Source organism: Nanorana parkeri, unplaced genomic scaffold, assembly GCF_000935625.1.
Source record: "Nanorana parkeri isolate BGI_ZX_2015 unplaced genomic scaffold, ASM93562v1 scaffold22, whole genome shotgun sequence".
In the NCBI taxonomy this organism is placed as follows: Eukaryota; Metazoa; Chordata; class Amphibia; order Anura; family Dicroglossidae; genus Nanorana; species Nanorana parkeri.
Genome location: NW_017306290.1, coordinates 247169 through 262340, shown reverse-complemented (window position 1 = coordinate 262340; position 15172 = coordinate 247169). Strand labels below are relative to the sequence as shown.

The following is a 15172-nucleotide window of genomic DNA, read 5'->3' as shown; positions in this document are numbered from 1 at the left end:
AAATTGTATACTTACCTATCGGTAATTTTCCTTTCCGGATGCCAGTACATGGCAGCATACAGGACCCTCCCATGGCTTTCGCATTGAGTACTTGTTACGAGAATGGTGGCCTTGGGAGGCGGGCTTTAATTTATAGTATAACTGGTCCTGTGATTGGGCTGGGGGCGGAGCCATACCCATTGTATGCTGCCATGTACTGGCATCAGGAAAGGAAAATTACCGATAGGTAAGTATACAATTTTCCGTTATATATATATATTTTTTTTTAAAGACTAAACTAACATCTTGGCAAGTGAAAAATAAAGGGATTTACTAACAATCTATAGATACTATTGTCTGGAAATTCCCAGATAAGGTTTTGCTTATTAAGCTTTCTTTTTTCTAAAACATTCCATAGCTTATTAGGATCAGAACAATGGCATTTAATTAACTTTGCTAAATGTATTGATTCATATTAAACAAAAGTCCAGGATGAGCCAAGCCACATTTCTGCCTAGACTGCTTAAAGCTCAACTCCAGGCAGATCTGTCCCTCTCTCTCAATTTCTTCCCTGTATTGTAACCCTGTCATGCAGGCTTCCGAAGCAGGACTACAAGTAGCTATTTGAAAGCAGGCATGGTCTTCTGTCAAAAATCCATATCTCAACATATGTAAAAAATATATATTTAGGATTTCGTTCTTTAAGCATATGGGTGCTTGTTTCACAACCCATCAAATTTCTAAAATAGAGTAAACAAAAATTCGAGCATTTCCCATGGGTAATATTACTATTTTTGCCCCTTATGTTTGTGTGTGAAAATAGGCTACACTGCAATTTACTGGAAGAAATCTTACTTATAGATTAGTTTCACATATTCACAAAGCATATTCTGTTCGTCGCCTCACTACTTAAATAATACAGCATCAATGGGCTTTGTATAGTGTGGTGATAAGATGTCAGGTGGTATACTTCATATGTCAGGGCTAAGGTTTACTTCCAGTCTAGCACTAAAAGGGTTCAAACTTGTACTGTAGCTTCTCAACTAGGGATCTGTGGAACCCTAGGGTTCCTCCAGAGGTTGTTGGGGGTTTATTGTGAAGTGAGCATTGGTGTACTTGATGGTGCTCAGTTTTGGTACCAACACAATTCGGCAGAGCCATCTGCATGGGACCAGTAGAGCTTATTGTTTCTTATGGAAACAACCGCTGACACCAAAGATCATGTTGTAAATAGCACACAATTCCCAATGACCACTAATTTAAGGTAGTAAACAAACATAGTTTACTCTGTGTCCCAATGTAATAGGGGCTACACTGACCAGTAGTATAAAAGGGGTCATTCTCTCACTGACCACCATTGTGCTATGGCTAATGTCAAGTGGACTGTAGATATAATTATTTTAAGCAGGGATTCACTGAGACTAACATTATTTCAAGGGTTCCTCAACAGTAAAAAGCTTTAGAAAAGCTGATCTAGAGGACCACTGTGTTAAACCACTAAATTAAACAATATTGGAATAAATATCTGGGTCACTTTAGCCGCGATTGAGGTAGGGCAATATTTATGATAGTTACACCATACATTGGACATACATGGATGGATCTGGTACATGTATTGCATTATTTCATACATATTATTTTGTTTTTACATAATATTATGGAATTGAAAATATGAGAAAATAAAAAGTGTTGATAAGGTCAATATAAAATTACATAGAGCAACATAGTGAATGTTACTTTCACAATATTCCATAGAGAGTTTATTTTAAAAATTTGCTTATTTATGCTCATCATTCCTAGCTGAAAATTAATTATCTTTTTTTAAAGAAATGATCACGTTTGTTCAATCATAATTTATTTTTAAATCTCTCCAACAATACCAGGCATTTTTGTCTGGACACATACTGGTTCTTTTTTTTAAAGGTATTTAGAAATCTATACCAGTTTGATATACTGTATATTCGGTTCTTAAAATTGCAACAGATATATTTACAAATATAGCAACTGCTTTATATTGTATATTTAAGTAGTACATTAACAATATGGCAAAAAAAAATCCATACATAAAAGGCATTACAGATTTATAGATATGGTAAAGAGAGGAAAACAGAGAACAAATATGATTTTTTTTTTGTCATTAAAATGTCTTTCTATTTCCCTTAGAGACATGTGAATAAATAGCTCCTTCTGGCAACTCTGTAAAACTGTTTTTCTCTTTACTGCACAACAAACTACATTATTGAATTAACACGTGGAAATGTGAATAATTGTGCCTTGAGGTTATACAACAAAGTCGTAGCATATATTTTTTTAACATCAATTGTGCAATAAAAGTGCAGTAAACCTGTTATATTTTTTTAAAGTGAAAAATATAGTTTCTTCAGCATACTGCAACTGTTCCTCTGCAAACAACTATCCATTTAAAAATCATGATTAGTCATAGGATACAGAATAAGGCAGTTTTTTTGCTTAGTGCAGTCAAGTTGGGAACAGCTGATCTCATGAACTTCATGTTGTTCCCCTCTCTGTAAAAAAGTTGCCCACCTTGCATTTTTAATGTTTGCAGGTGCCCTTGATATGGCAACCACTGCTGTGATCATTTGATAGTGCTTGTAGTTTTTATTCAATGTTCTAGGAATAGGTAACAATGGTCACAGTTTGGAAACCGGGCACTAGGGACTGGGTTTTGTGGAACTGTTGTGAAAAGGGAACAGGCCAGGAACACATATCTAGGGAAGAGAGAGGACACTGGGTACTCTAAACACAAGGGACCAGGAACAGAGTGACTGCACAGTAAACATAGATGTGCCAGAGGCACAGGTTCTAAGGAGTGCCTGATCTTTTCCAGAGCCTCTGATGGTAAAGATGTCGCTCTGCAGGGCAGCTCCAACACACCTGGGCAGACACAGCTGACTGCAGTGCAATGGGGTCCTGGACAGGGGTCCTGGACTAAGACAAGTAGGTCAAGAGACCAAAGAAAGGCACAAATGATCTCCAGGAAAGACAGAATCCTAGCAACACACAGGAAGTGGGGACAGGGTCCACACAGACTATAAGGTACGCAAGAGAGTGCTGTAAACAGGTAAATGGGACTGGGTCCACACAGAATGCAAGGTATTAGAGAATAGGCAAGGATATGCAGGAAGAAGCACAGAGGCAATGTGGGTCACACAAGAGTAATATACAGTAGTGCTAAGACGCAGAGAACACACCTAAGACAGAAGCACAGGTAACTCAAGGGATACACACAGGATTGTGAATCCACAAAAGGTACAGTGTACAAAGGCAGTAAACACAGGGAGCGTGCAAACACAAGGGTACACGGCAAAAAGACAGATACACACAAGGGCCATACATTACACTATGGTTAACTGGGAAATGAATATGAGGAAGGCTCAAGGTACACAGGAGGTGGTTCACTGGGAGTGAGGTGTAGCACACAGGGAAATACACACAAGAAAGGCTAGATACAAAGGAGATGACTCACAGAGAGTGTGCAGAGTACATATTACAGAAACACAGTTATAAGACACAGTGAAAGTACAGGTAAAAGTACACTGAAAGATTATTAATGAAAATGCGAAACACAGTGCAGATTGACATTCAGAGAAAGCAGAGCAAAGATGGGAAGCATGCACAGTGAAGTGAAGCGAGAGCACCAAAGCAATATAGCAATCAGGCAGGTCTAGCTACTCAGGTATAGCACACAGGTGAATGCACAGCGCCTTCCACAGAGAAACACTAAGGACCAAGTGCAAGCAAGGACACAGAAAACACCACGGAGGGAATATAGCCAAGCAGGGAATCCACAGAGTTTTTCAAGGAGACCAGGGGAACTAGAGATCAAGGGATATCTCCAAAAACTCAGAAGAAGATCACAAGGAATGCAGGAGGGTCTGGGAGCAGTGAACTGACTCGTTGCTCGAATGCTGAGCAACAGGTCAGATGAGCCTAAACAGGGAAAGAAAAAAGAGGAATAGATGCAGACCTGTGAACCCCCCGCAGGCTGACAGCCAAGCACCTGGGACAGAGGAGAAAATCTGACATGAAAGTGGGGCAAAAGGGAAAATCGGGCACGGATACCAGGACAGTGTGACAAAAATGTCAAACACATTCAACACTGGGAATGAATAATATGAAAACAATTAAAGGAACTATAAATGGTTTGGGGTTAGTTTTATGATTAAGATTATATTCAGCAAACACTTAAAATTTTTAGTTTTGGATAGAGTGGAGAAGGATTAGAAGAGTTGTCAAGTTTTTACTGCTATCAGGAGCCCTGTTAGAGAGACTTTTACTCACTTCCTTTCCTGGTGACAATGGTTTCAACAGACAAAGTGAGGGTAATCAACCATACAGGCAGAAACAAAAGCAGTTCTCATTAGATTAGGGGAAAGACAGAACCTCTGTCAGCTTTGTTTTGTTGTCTGTCTCCTTGCTGAAAATGTCACCTTACTTTGTGCCTGGAAAACCCATAATCAACAGGACTAAAAGGCGGAAATACTTTTCAACCGGAACCCCAGATAGCAGTAAAACCCCAAAAGGCATCCTAAGTCTTTGCCACGCCATCCAAAACTGTAAAGAATTGTCTGAACATAAACTTTAAGTTTATAAATATATAAACCAATGGGGATGGTTCATTGAAGAAATATGCTGTCCACTTAGCTTAGTGAATAAAGTGAAGCTGTGCTCACTTCAATCATCCAATCACGTGTGAGCAAAACTCCTTTTTTTTAAATTTTATTTCCTTGCACATAATTGAGTATTTATTTCAGGGGTTTTTTCAGCTAAATCACCAAGGGAAAATTCAGTGTTTTATATCCTTTTGTTTTTACTATATCTCTATGCAATCTTTGCTGCACAAATAAAAAGTAGTGCCTCAATGTCTGTAGTTTGAGATCTATTAGAGTGACTGTGAATGTTTATGTGGGATGTGATAGAGGTGTCCTTACCCCACTAAAGCATGCTTTTCTTTTTCAGGTTGAGTGATCAGAACCATGGATCTGTGGCTAAAACAACAAGTTGTAATTGAATTTCTGGCGAAAGAAGGTTGCACACCTAAGGAAATCCATAAACATATCAAGAATGTTTATGGTGACGATGTAGTGGAATTTTGTTTTTTCTCCTTCTTGAAACTTCTTCACCCAACACCACACATTGCTAATGTCCACTACAGAACCCCTATAAACATTCTTTAGCCGATTATGGATTTCCTTAGGCGTGCAACCCACTTTCCAGAAATTCAATTACAGCTTGTTGTTTTAGCTGCAGATGCATGGTTTAAAATCACTCAATCTGAAAAAGAAAAGTGCACATTAGTGGGATAAGGACACCTCTATAACATGGTACATGAACATTCACAATTGCTCTAATAGACCTCAAACTACAGACATGGAGTCATTACTTTTTGATTAAGCCTTATATTTAATGCGGGGTGCACCCGTGACACAGGGCATCAGCTGAAGCGGCTTACTTTTAAAATGATTCCTATTTGGGCATTCTGAACTGAAGAAATGCAGCTGACTTGTATACCTTAAATTTCCCACCTAAAATTTTACAGGTGTTAGACATAATTTCCCATCACTTTTTTTTCAAACATGTATACCCCCTAGTGACCCTTGATATTCTACTTAAACATGTAGACATTACCAAACGCAACAGGGCATTTCCAGGATCTATTTGGCATGAAAAATCATTGGGGGGAATTTATCATTGTAGTCATAAATTTTGCGACAATAAACCTGTCGCAACATAGAACTTGTGTGCAATGTGTGGCTGAATTATTAATCTAGTGTTATATGGGTTGATGAATGTGTAGTAGAACAGCAGGTCGCACGTTTATTCCTTTTAGTCGCAGTGAGCTTTTAGAAGTGCGCCTGTTGAGAGTGGTTTATGGGAGATGATTTGTGAGACCTGGGAGAAGGAGAGGTGACAACAAAGAGAGAAATTAATGATGATGGGACAGACAAGAGAGAAGATTTGGATGATGGGGATTACATTAGAGTAAGAACAGTTTTCTGAAAGAGTGTGAAGCAGCAGAGAGATGATCTATGGGGCAGAGGCATAGAGAAGGAGGATTTCTGGCATAAAGGTGAAACAAATAATAGACATATATATGAGATGGGGGAGATATTGCACACAGGGAAGATTCTTCTACTTTGTATAATTTGATCTATGAATTAGCTCTTTTAATCCAGTCCCTGCAACTGTTACAATAGGAACAAGCAAATGCCGACAATATCTCCTCTTGCTGTGTGTGCCAGTGCACAGTTCACAGCTTTTCTGAACTACCAGAGCATGACCTCTGACTCTCTTTAACCCTTTCACATACAAGCTAATGACATGGGAATTCAAAGTTTAAGACAGAAAGGGGAAGAGAATGTAGAGCTGTTTCCACATGAAGGGATTTAAGAAGAAGTGAGCAGACTTTCATGATAGTATGACAGGATAACACAGCAGGCACTATTTTAGGTCCTCCCGGGTACTTCTTATCATGTGACTGTTCTGTGTATAATTTCAGACACAGGGGACTGTCGCAGATCTGGCATAAGTGTGTTTATTATCCGTCTTGTCACTATTTGTATCCATCTGGTCGCAAATATTTAAGCGTCACAGCAGTGGTAGAAAAAGGACGCAAATGCGGAACAATAATTTACTCTCCTTTAGCATTATTTTACAAGATGTGACTGTAAGAAAACAGTTGCAAACACTTTGATAAATTCCCCCCATTTTGTATATCCAAACTACAGTTGGTCTAATCCAAATCCCAGATAGGCAATGCCCCCAGATTTAAGCCTTCAGAATACAAACTTGTGCCTACATGTCCCAACTCACTAAACGTAAACATTCACCCTATATTACAACAACCTTTCTACATGAAATAAAAAAAACGAAACTTGGTTGTCAAAATTCGAACACCTGTGTATCCTAGCTTTTACAAAGCTCATAATGACATATTGGCTAGAACCCCAAATAGCAACAGTAATGGAACTAGCACAAACACAACACAAACTGATGAATTTGAACCCACTGGAAGTCACAAATCACCAACACATTAAAAATTATTTAAAACCTGGACCACTTAACAGATAGAAATATTATCAAAATAGCAGCCTAAACATATAGTCCCCATCTTCCCATACTCTAACTGCTACAAGGAAAAATTAAAAGGGATCTTTGGGAGCCTTAGAATTCTTCTAAAATCAGCCTTACTCTTCAACTTCGTCGCATCATACCTAATCTCACCTATGCACAACAGGCCTGTGAAAGATTATCCTCTAAGATTCCCCTCTCACAGCTTTTAGTGTGCCATGCACACACTTATATGCAAACATATGTACACTTATGTGCACACATATACACCATGCTCTCTCTTCCTCTCCACCATGTTCTCTCAATTCCCTATCACTCTCCATCTTCCCCTGCTTTCTCCCTGTCCTCATGCTCCGTCCTTTCTCAAGCTCTCCCTCTCCCCCATGCTCTCTTTCCCTCTCCCCCCCTTCCCCCTCTCATTTTCCCCACGATCCCTCCACCTCTTCCCCCAGACTCCCCTCACATTGTCCCCGTGCTCCCCTGCCTCTCTCCATTTCCCTCTTCCCCCATGCTCTTCCTACCTTCACATATCTGGCAGCTGTGCCCTTTCAGGAGGGGCGGGGATATGGCATCACGTCATACTCCCACTACCTCGCTGATTGTCAGATGCTGCAAGCCCGGAAACATCCTAAGGGTAACCCTAGCAAAATAGAAGCCAGGCACCCTGCAAGAATGCGGCTTGTGCCAACGACGGAGCACGTAAAAGTAGAGCTTCAGCGCTCTGCTCGGGCAGGTGCCACTATAGAATGGTGCCAGCCTGTGTGCACAAGTGTGATTAGGGTGTGCCCAGCCCTTTGCTTCACTTCTACGTTCTAAATGTTGTTCCACTACACCTAACATAAATGCCACAGTCCAATCCACTCTTGGTAAAAAAATGGCCTCCCTTAGAGTACTTTTCTCCTTGCAAGCCATAGCCTGCAATATAACAGATTTACTGTGTGTATATATATATATATATATATCTCACTGCAATGAAAAGCTTTTATTTTTGTTACTGGAAAATCAAACTTAAGTCACCATTCTATTGTATTGCACATGGTTTATATTGAAATATCTCTCTGGTAACTACGATAAACAGTTTTTGAAAGAAAAATAATCTCTTGGATTGAAACTTAATATAGAGCTGTCTGAAAGCAGAGAAGTAAAGAGAGTATAAGGGAGTCACCATTCAGTTGCATCCATAAATTGCAACTTAAGCTATTGAGCATCAGCTGAATGGATATGCAAGTACAAATTACATTTACATACAAAATGTCATATTTACCTGACTAAAGGAAAGGTCTAAAATAGGACTAGCTGTCAAACTGCAACCAAACTTCCCACTAATTCTGGAGTAGAAAAATGTATACCAACCTTTGACAGACATCATTTACAAAGGTTTAATAAAAAGGTATACCAACCAATTGTATACCCTACCAATTGTAACGGGCGAAGCCCGGTGAGGAGGGGGTACTGTAACGGGCGAACCCTGGTGCCGGTGTCCGTCGCTGTCCTGCGCAGGCGCGGCGCGGGTCTGCAGCCCCAGCTCACCGACGTGCGGTGGTGACGTCTGGTGGCGGTGTCCGTCGCCATCTTGCACAGGCGCATCGCGGGCCTCCTCCATCTCTCCCTCCAGGGGCATCCACGTCAGGCGCAGGAGCGCCGCGTGACTTTGCCCCCTCCAGACACAGAACTCGGCTTAAAGCCGCTGTTCGGTAGTTGATCGGCGTCTTTCTGTTGAATGTTGTAGGACGCTGGGCAACTCAGCGCCCCACTTGCCTCTCAAAGAACCGGACCCATATATATCTCTTGGACATCACAGGGACCACAACCACAAGTACCCTGGGCTATGCATCTGGATAGCCCCAGCACTCCTGTGTCAATTTACTGCTGCCAACTACAAACTTCTGCATTACTCCTATGTGTCTCTTTCAGTTGACGTGTGTGACAAACCCTAGATACTAATGCTAAAGTGCTAGCTGTCGAATTCCATTGTCAGTCTACCAATGCTATGCTCAGCTGCTGCTGCCCTCTAGTGGCATTCTGAGGTATAAACCTTTTGCTATACTAAACCTTAGTATATAATTTTGCTTTCTGTATACGGGGTGTGATGTGACGCAACTTCCTCTTCGCCTTACTCTAAAACTGGGCATAGGAGGAGCAGTTGCTATCTGATACCTACAACTTATCTGCAGTTGCGATCCACTGGGGTATCTAACCCTTGCTAAAGGCGAGTATTACACCAATACATATTTAAGAAGGCAACATCACAAAACATATTAAGTCAGTACGTTTATGCCACCACAACTTGGAGCACATTTGAAATGTGATACTATATTTTTTAAATGCACCAATCCTAAAGTGCCACAAAGTTATGCCACTTTCTGAAATGTTTTGTGGCCTTTTTTTTTTTTTACTGACAAATTGCAGTAGGGTGCAGGGTGTTGCCGTTTCATACCTATAAAACAATTGAAGTAAATGTCTTCCTACTCACCAAAAGGTTTCATAGGTGTGTCCCAAGCAGAGCTACAGTCATTTTTTTTTTAACTGAAATTAGCCTGACCACGAAATCACAGATCATCAGTTTCAAACAGTCTTTGAAGAGGCTCATTTTGTTGGACTTCAACATGAGCTGCGGTAGCAACTGTACTCTTTCTATACCATCATGTGCTGCGGTTTAGGCACAACTGAATTTTATTGCTAATATTTAAAAAAAAAAAAAGATGCCATCTGTAATGACGCTCTTGCTTTAGCATATTGCAGAAAAGCTTGTGCACGTAATAAGACAAAATAAAGTAAATCAGTGTTTTTTAGCCACTGTGTTAATATATTGTACAAATAACTCAGCCCTTTAGCAATAGATGGACAGATACATACAATCACTTTGTTTCCCATAGAAGCAGCAGTAAAAATAAATTACTTTGGCACATCTGTCTGAGCCAGATGCAAATGCAATTTTAAGGTACCTTTTCCCTCTAGATCATAAAATCTCATGATTGAATCAAAATAAAATGTTTCATGCAGTATACATTACAAACCCATATGCTTTTATTCCGGATTCTTCTAATAATACTGAACAATGGCCTGCATCACCTGCTTTTATAGCAGCTTGGTTTAAACACTAGAAAACATTTTTTTCTAATAATACCATATGCCCATTTTTGCTTATTTGTTTCCAAAGTATATGTTGGTGTCAAATCAGAGAGGTTAAAACAATTCCAAATAAAAACTTTCTGGATCCATGCAAGCCATAAAATGAATTGCCATTTGTATTGAATGTGTGTATTGGTAGCCAACTTCCAGGTAAAAGCTACCAAGAGTGGAAAATTATACTTACTTTGCACTCATTGAGGATGGGCAGTACACACACTGTCCTTTTAACAAAATACTCTAGAGGTTCTGGTAGTGTCTTTGCTCAAGATGAACAGTGCAACTGGATTCATGCTAGACCACCCTCCATATGACAATTTATGGAAAGAACCCAACTATTTTTCCATATGGATTGGATTACATTAAAACTACTATAAAGATTCCACACTGGCAATTTTTTTTAAACATTGGAATCCTTTATTAACACTCTTAAGGCATATGTCGATACTTTGTTTGTGACAGATGGGCTTTTGCATTTCAATACAAGTCTATGGGAATGCAAAACCAACTTGAAGCAGTTAAAATGCAGTTCAGAAGGAGGTGAAGTGTAGGTCGTGTCACCTGTCAGTTAATTTTGAATAATCTTAGAAGCGTCTCAAAGTGATCTCATACTGATACGATCAGCATCAGCCCAATGACGCAGGCCCTTTATATTTCAACAAGGGAACTGCAGGCGGTCTTGAAGGCTCCATTCACACTTGCTTTCATGAGTCTCACAAATTCCTCTGTGAGATCCTTGCAGTCTGGTGCTTCTCTGGCGGGAGGCACTGTACAATACAAAGACATCTGCCACTATCCACAACTATTTGCAGCCCATTCACATGTAATAGCACAAACTTTGATTATCTGCGGATGATCGTATCTGGACGCAAACAATCTATGTTCAGGTGTGGCTGTCCGCAGGTAACTGCAACCTGTGAGATTACAGCAGAGGCACTGTACCAGATTAAACAGAAAGTTGGGTGCTCAATGGATTTATGACTACACTCTGTGTAAATGTGCATGGATTACTGTGTTTTTTTTCTTGTTTTGTCCAGACATATAATTTAAAATGAAGCTTTGGGCAAACTGCATATTAATCATCATCAGCACAACAGGAGCTTCCACGCTTCTTTGCCATGCTTGGCTACAGCCCATCATCTCCTGATGTTTATAGTATTTGCCACAGGACATAAAATCTTGATTCATATCTTTTTAACATTCCTTGATTTCATCCTACCATCCTACCATCGTTGGCCAATATATATCTTTTCCCACATAGTCTTATCCCATGCCATACAATCTTCAGAGATCTGTTTAACATAAGCTGAATTTGGGCAAGCAGCCCCAATAAACTAGCCCCCTTAAAGCTTTCATAAAGCTCATTATTATATCTACATCTACACACTATGTTTTCAGGTATGTGTAAATATATTGCTCTAAGCACTTTTCTTTCAAATACATCAACGCTTCTCTTATCTGCTTGTGACAGGGTTTAATATTCAGCTCTATATGTGCTCTGATAACAGTTTAGTACCGCTGGATGCCTAAACTTGAAACAAGATGGGGTTTAACATGTTTTGGAAGTCATAATAACATTTGAAATCTTTAATTTATTTATGAACATCATTCTCTGGATCTACCTTTATATCAAGGTAAGAGAAAGAGATCACTTGATTCACTTGCCAACAGATGCATTGCTTTTACTGTTTCCATCAATTCTAGAAACACACATGTAATTGAATGTCTTAAATGACCAAAAAAACAGCTATGTGCATAAAAATCAGGAGTTGCCAAAACTTATAAAATCCATTTCTTGCAGTGATATTTTTTTTTCCATCACCTTCACTTACCGTGTGAGCTTTTTTTAAAATTTCAGAATGACATCTCATTAATTAGGATAGAAGAATTTGGATGACATTGCAAAACCATCTTGTTCTATGTTATTGCAAATTAATTATTGGACAGGTTAAGTTGAACTTTGTGGCTCCATTATCCACATGCAATTGCCAATTAGTTACAAATTGTGAATATTTATGAAACATCTTATGCAAAACTAAAAACCCTCTCCATAGATCCTTGGGTAATGGCTAATAATTAAATGCAAAATAAAAATTTCAACAAGGGTTACCTCCATCATGAGTGGAATTTAATTACTCAAGACCATACTGCATATTGCAATTAAAGACATAAAATACAGACTTAAGTTTCATTTAATCTTCTTGTTGTTTCCAACATCTGCATGTGTATATAAAAATGAATACTTTAAATCACTGTAGGGTACATTTTATGTTCTATACTATTTTTTCTTTTAAAAAGAACCTGTCACAAAGCTAAATTTCATTTTTCACAAAACAGTACTTGCTTTTGTGACAAATATCTGTTGTAGTAAATTCATTAAAATATGGAAAAAATAATTAGCAAGCAGCATAATGATTAATCATCTGTTTCCTTTTCTGGCTTTCTAACCATTTCAATGGGGTTGCTGGCTACTTTATGTATAGACAGGTCAAAAACGAGAAGCCATAGTAAGAAAGCACCTGGTCTATATTTGCTTCAAATACAGAACTTCACAAAAAGATATAATAATTTTAAACCACAATGAGAAAACTGACTTAACATACTGCCAGATCTGTCAACTGAAGTTGGTCAAATCCCAGTTTGAGTTGTCCACTGAAATTAATTTAACAAGTGTATACTTCCATGTACAGTATCTATTGCCAATGTTTCGAATAGGAAAGTAGGTCCTACCTTATTAACCACCTGCTGTCTGGCGTTGTAAGTAAAACGGCCGGACAGCGGCTTCTTAGATGCAGGTGGGCGTTTTTAAACGTCCCTTCCCGCCCAGCTTGTGCTCAGCGCTAGGCGGCGCGCATGAGCGCGAAATCACCTTGAAAACAGCCAGCGTATGGCTATTTACATACAAGTGTTAGGGTGTCTGTAGAGACGCACGATCGCTTGTAATATGCGTGCAGGTGTGCGCCCCTCCGTCACAGCCGCTACTGGTAATACCAAGCTCCACTGTGCCCGGTGTGAGCCCGGGACCAGCGCAGCAGATCTGTGACTGGAGATCAAATGAAGATCAGTACATGGTCTACGTTTGATCTCCTCCTCATTGTCGGAATGCAGGAAGTGATGTATATTACATCCCTTCCGCATTCCCCTGTCACTCTCCGGTAAAGAAGCCGGGGATCAGCTGGTGAAGCAGATCTCTGCTTCATCATCTTCTCTGGGGGTCCCTAGGTGACATTAGGGGTCTACAAGAACCCTGATGTCTCCATAAAGAGGACCTGTCACTGCAAAATGGCCATCACATAGGGGGATTGTTATCCCCTGTGTGATGGCAATAAAGTTAAGTAAAAAAAAAGGTTTTAAAAAATGAGTTACAAAAACAATTTTTTTTGGTCCCCCGCCCCCACATACACATGCTAACATGTGTTGAGTGCGCCTATGTGCGAAAACGATTGCACACATTGCACCGTACATGGTACATATCGCCGCAAACGTTGGAGTGGGAGCAATAATTGTAGGGCCATCAATCACTGGTAACACTAAACTGATGAGTGGTAACAGCTTTTAAAGCGTCGCCTATGGCCAATTTTGGGTATGGTAGTTTTTTGCGATTTTGCGGGCACCTGCAATCTTAAAGCTTCACAGGTTTGGTGTCTATTTACCCGACGTGACCCTGTCTTTTATATTTTACCAAAAATTTGGGTAACAATAAATGTCTTATAACATAACGTAGGGAAAACAGTTTTTTTTCATAATTTTCTGTACTTTTTTCACTATATAGTAAAAACTAAAAACCCCAAAAGAAAGTTCTATCTGTCCCCAAAAAATGGTATTAAATTCATTTCAGTACAGCATTGCATGATGGAATAAATGTCAAAGTACTGCAGCGCTAAATACTGAAAAATTGCCTGGGCAGGAAGGGGGTGTAAACACCCGGGTCAGCAAGTGGTTAACATTAATATCATCACCAACAACAATAATAATAATAATATTACTATAAGACCACTGGACATTTTCTCCCTAATACAGCTAATCCTCACTTAGCGACCTACCGTTTAATGACCACTCAGACTTATGACCAGCTCTCCAACCAGTTGGTTATGTACTGTACGAGAGCATGGGTCAAACTCATCTCGCATCACCCCTTTTGGTTTCATTCTCCACCTTCCTAGTCAGTATTCACTTCTGTACAATACATTAATATTTACAGTATGCAAACCCAAGTAATGTACTGTATATTAGAGCTGTTTTCTTCTATTCCTTGCTTAGCACCAATTCGATTGACAAACTAGTCATAGGAACAGAACTCAGCCTTTAAGTGAAGAGTGCCTATGGTCTTTTTCAAACTAACCAGTGAGGAGGGGGTAAAATATGCTGCTTTTCCTAAAATGATTTTAAAGGTCTCAAAGTGATATCATCCTGATACGATCAACACAAGCCTGATGACACAGGCCCTTAATATTTCAACAAGTACGAGAATAGCAGACTGTCTTGAAGGCCCCATTCACACTTGCATCTCCTTCTGCCACCATCCGCAACTATTTGCAGCCCATTCAAATGTAATCGCACAGGCTTCGATTACCTGCTGATGATCGTATCTGGAAGCAAACAATCTATGTTCAGGTGCGTTTGTCTGCAGGTAGCTGCAACATGTGAGATTACAGCAGAGGCACTGTATTTCCAGGTTAAACAGAAATTTGGGTGATCACTGGTTTTATGACTACACTCTGTGTAAATTTGCATGTATTTACAGAGGGGTACTGTCTGTGTGTTTTTCTTATTTTGCCCAGACATACACTTTTAAATGAAGCTTTAGGCAAACTGCTAAATCATCATCAGCACAACAGGAGCTTCCACAATTATTTGCCATTCTTGACTACATCCCACCATCTCCTGATGTTTATCATTTTTTGCCACAGGACGGAACTCAGCCTTTAGGCGGAGAGTGTCTATAGTCTTTTTGTTGAAATTACGTGGGGGG

The 15172-nt window shown here is 39.7% G+C and overlaps 1 protein-coding gene across 1 annotated transcript in view; it reads right to left on the bottom strand.

The window, feature by feature from the left end:
- TBC1D32 (TBC1 domain family member 32) overlaps positions 1-15172 on the bottom strand; it is a 232910-nt gene that overhangs the window by 83570 nt on the left and 134168 nt on the right. The window lies entirely within an intron of this gene.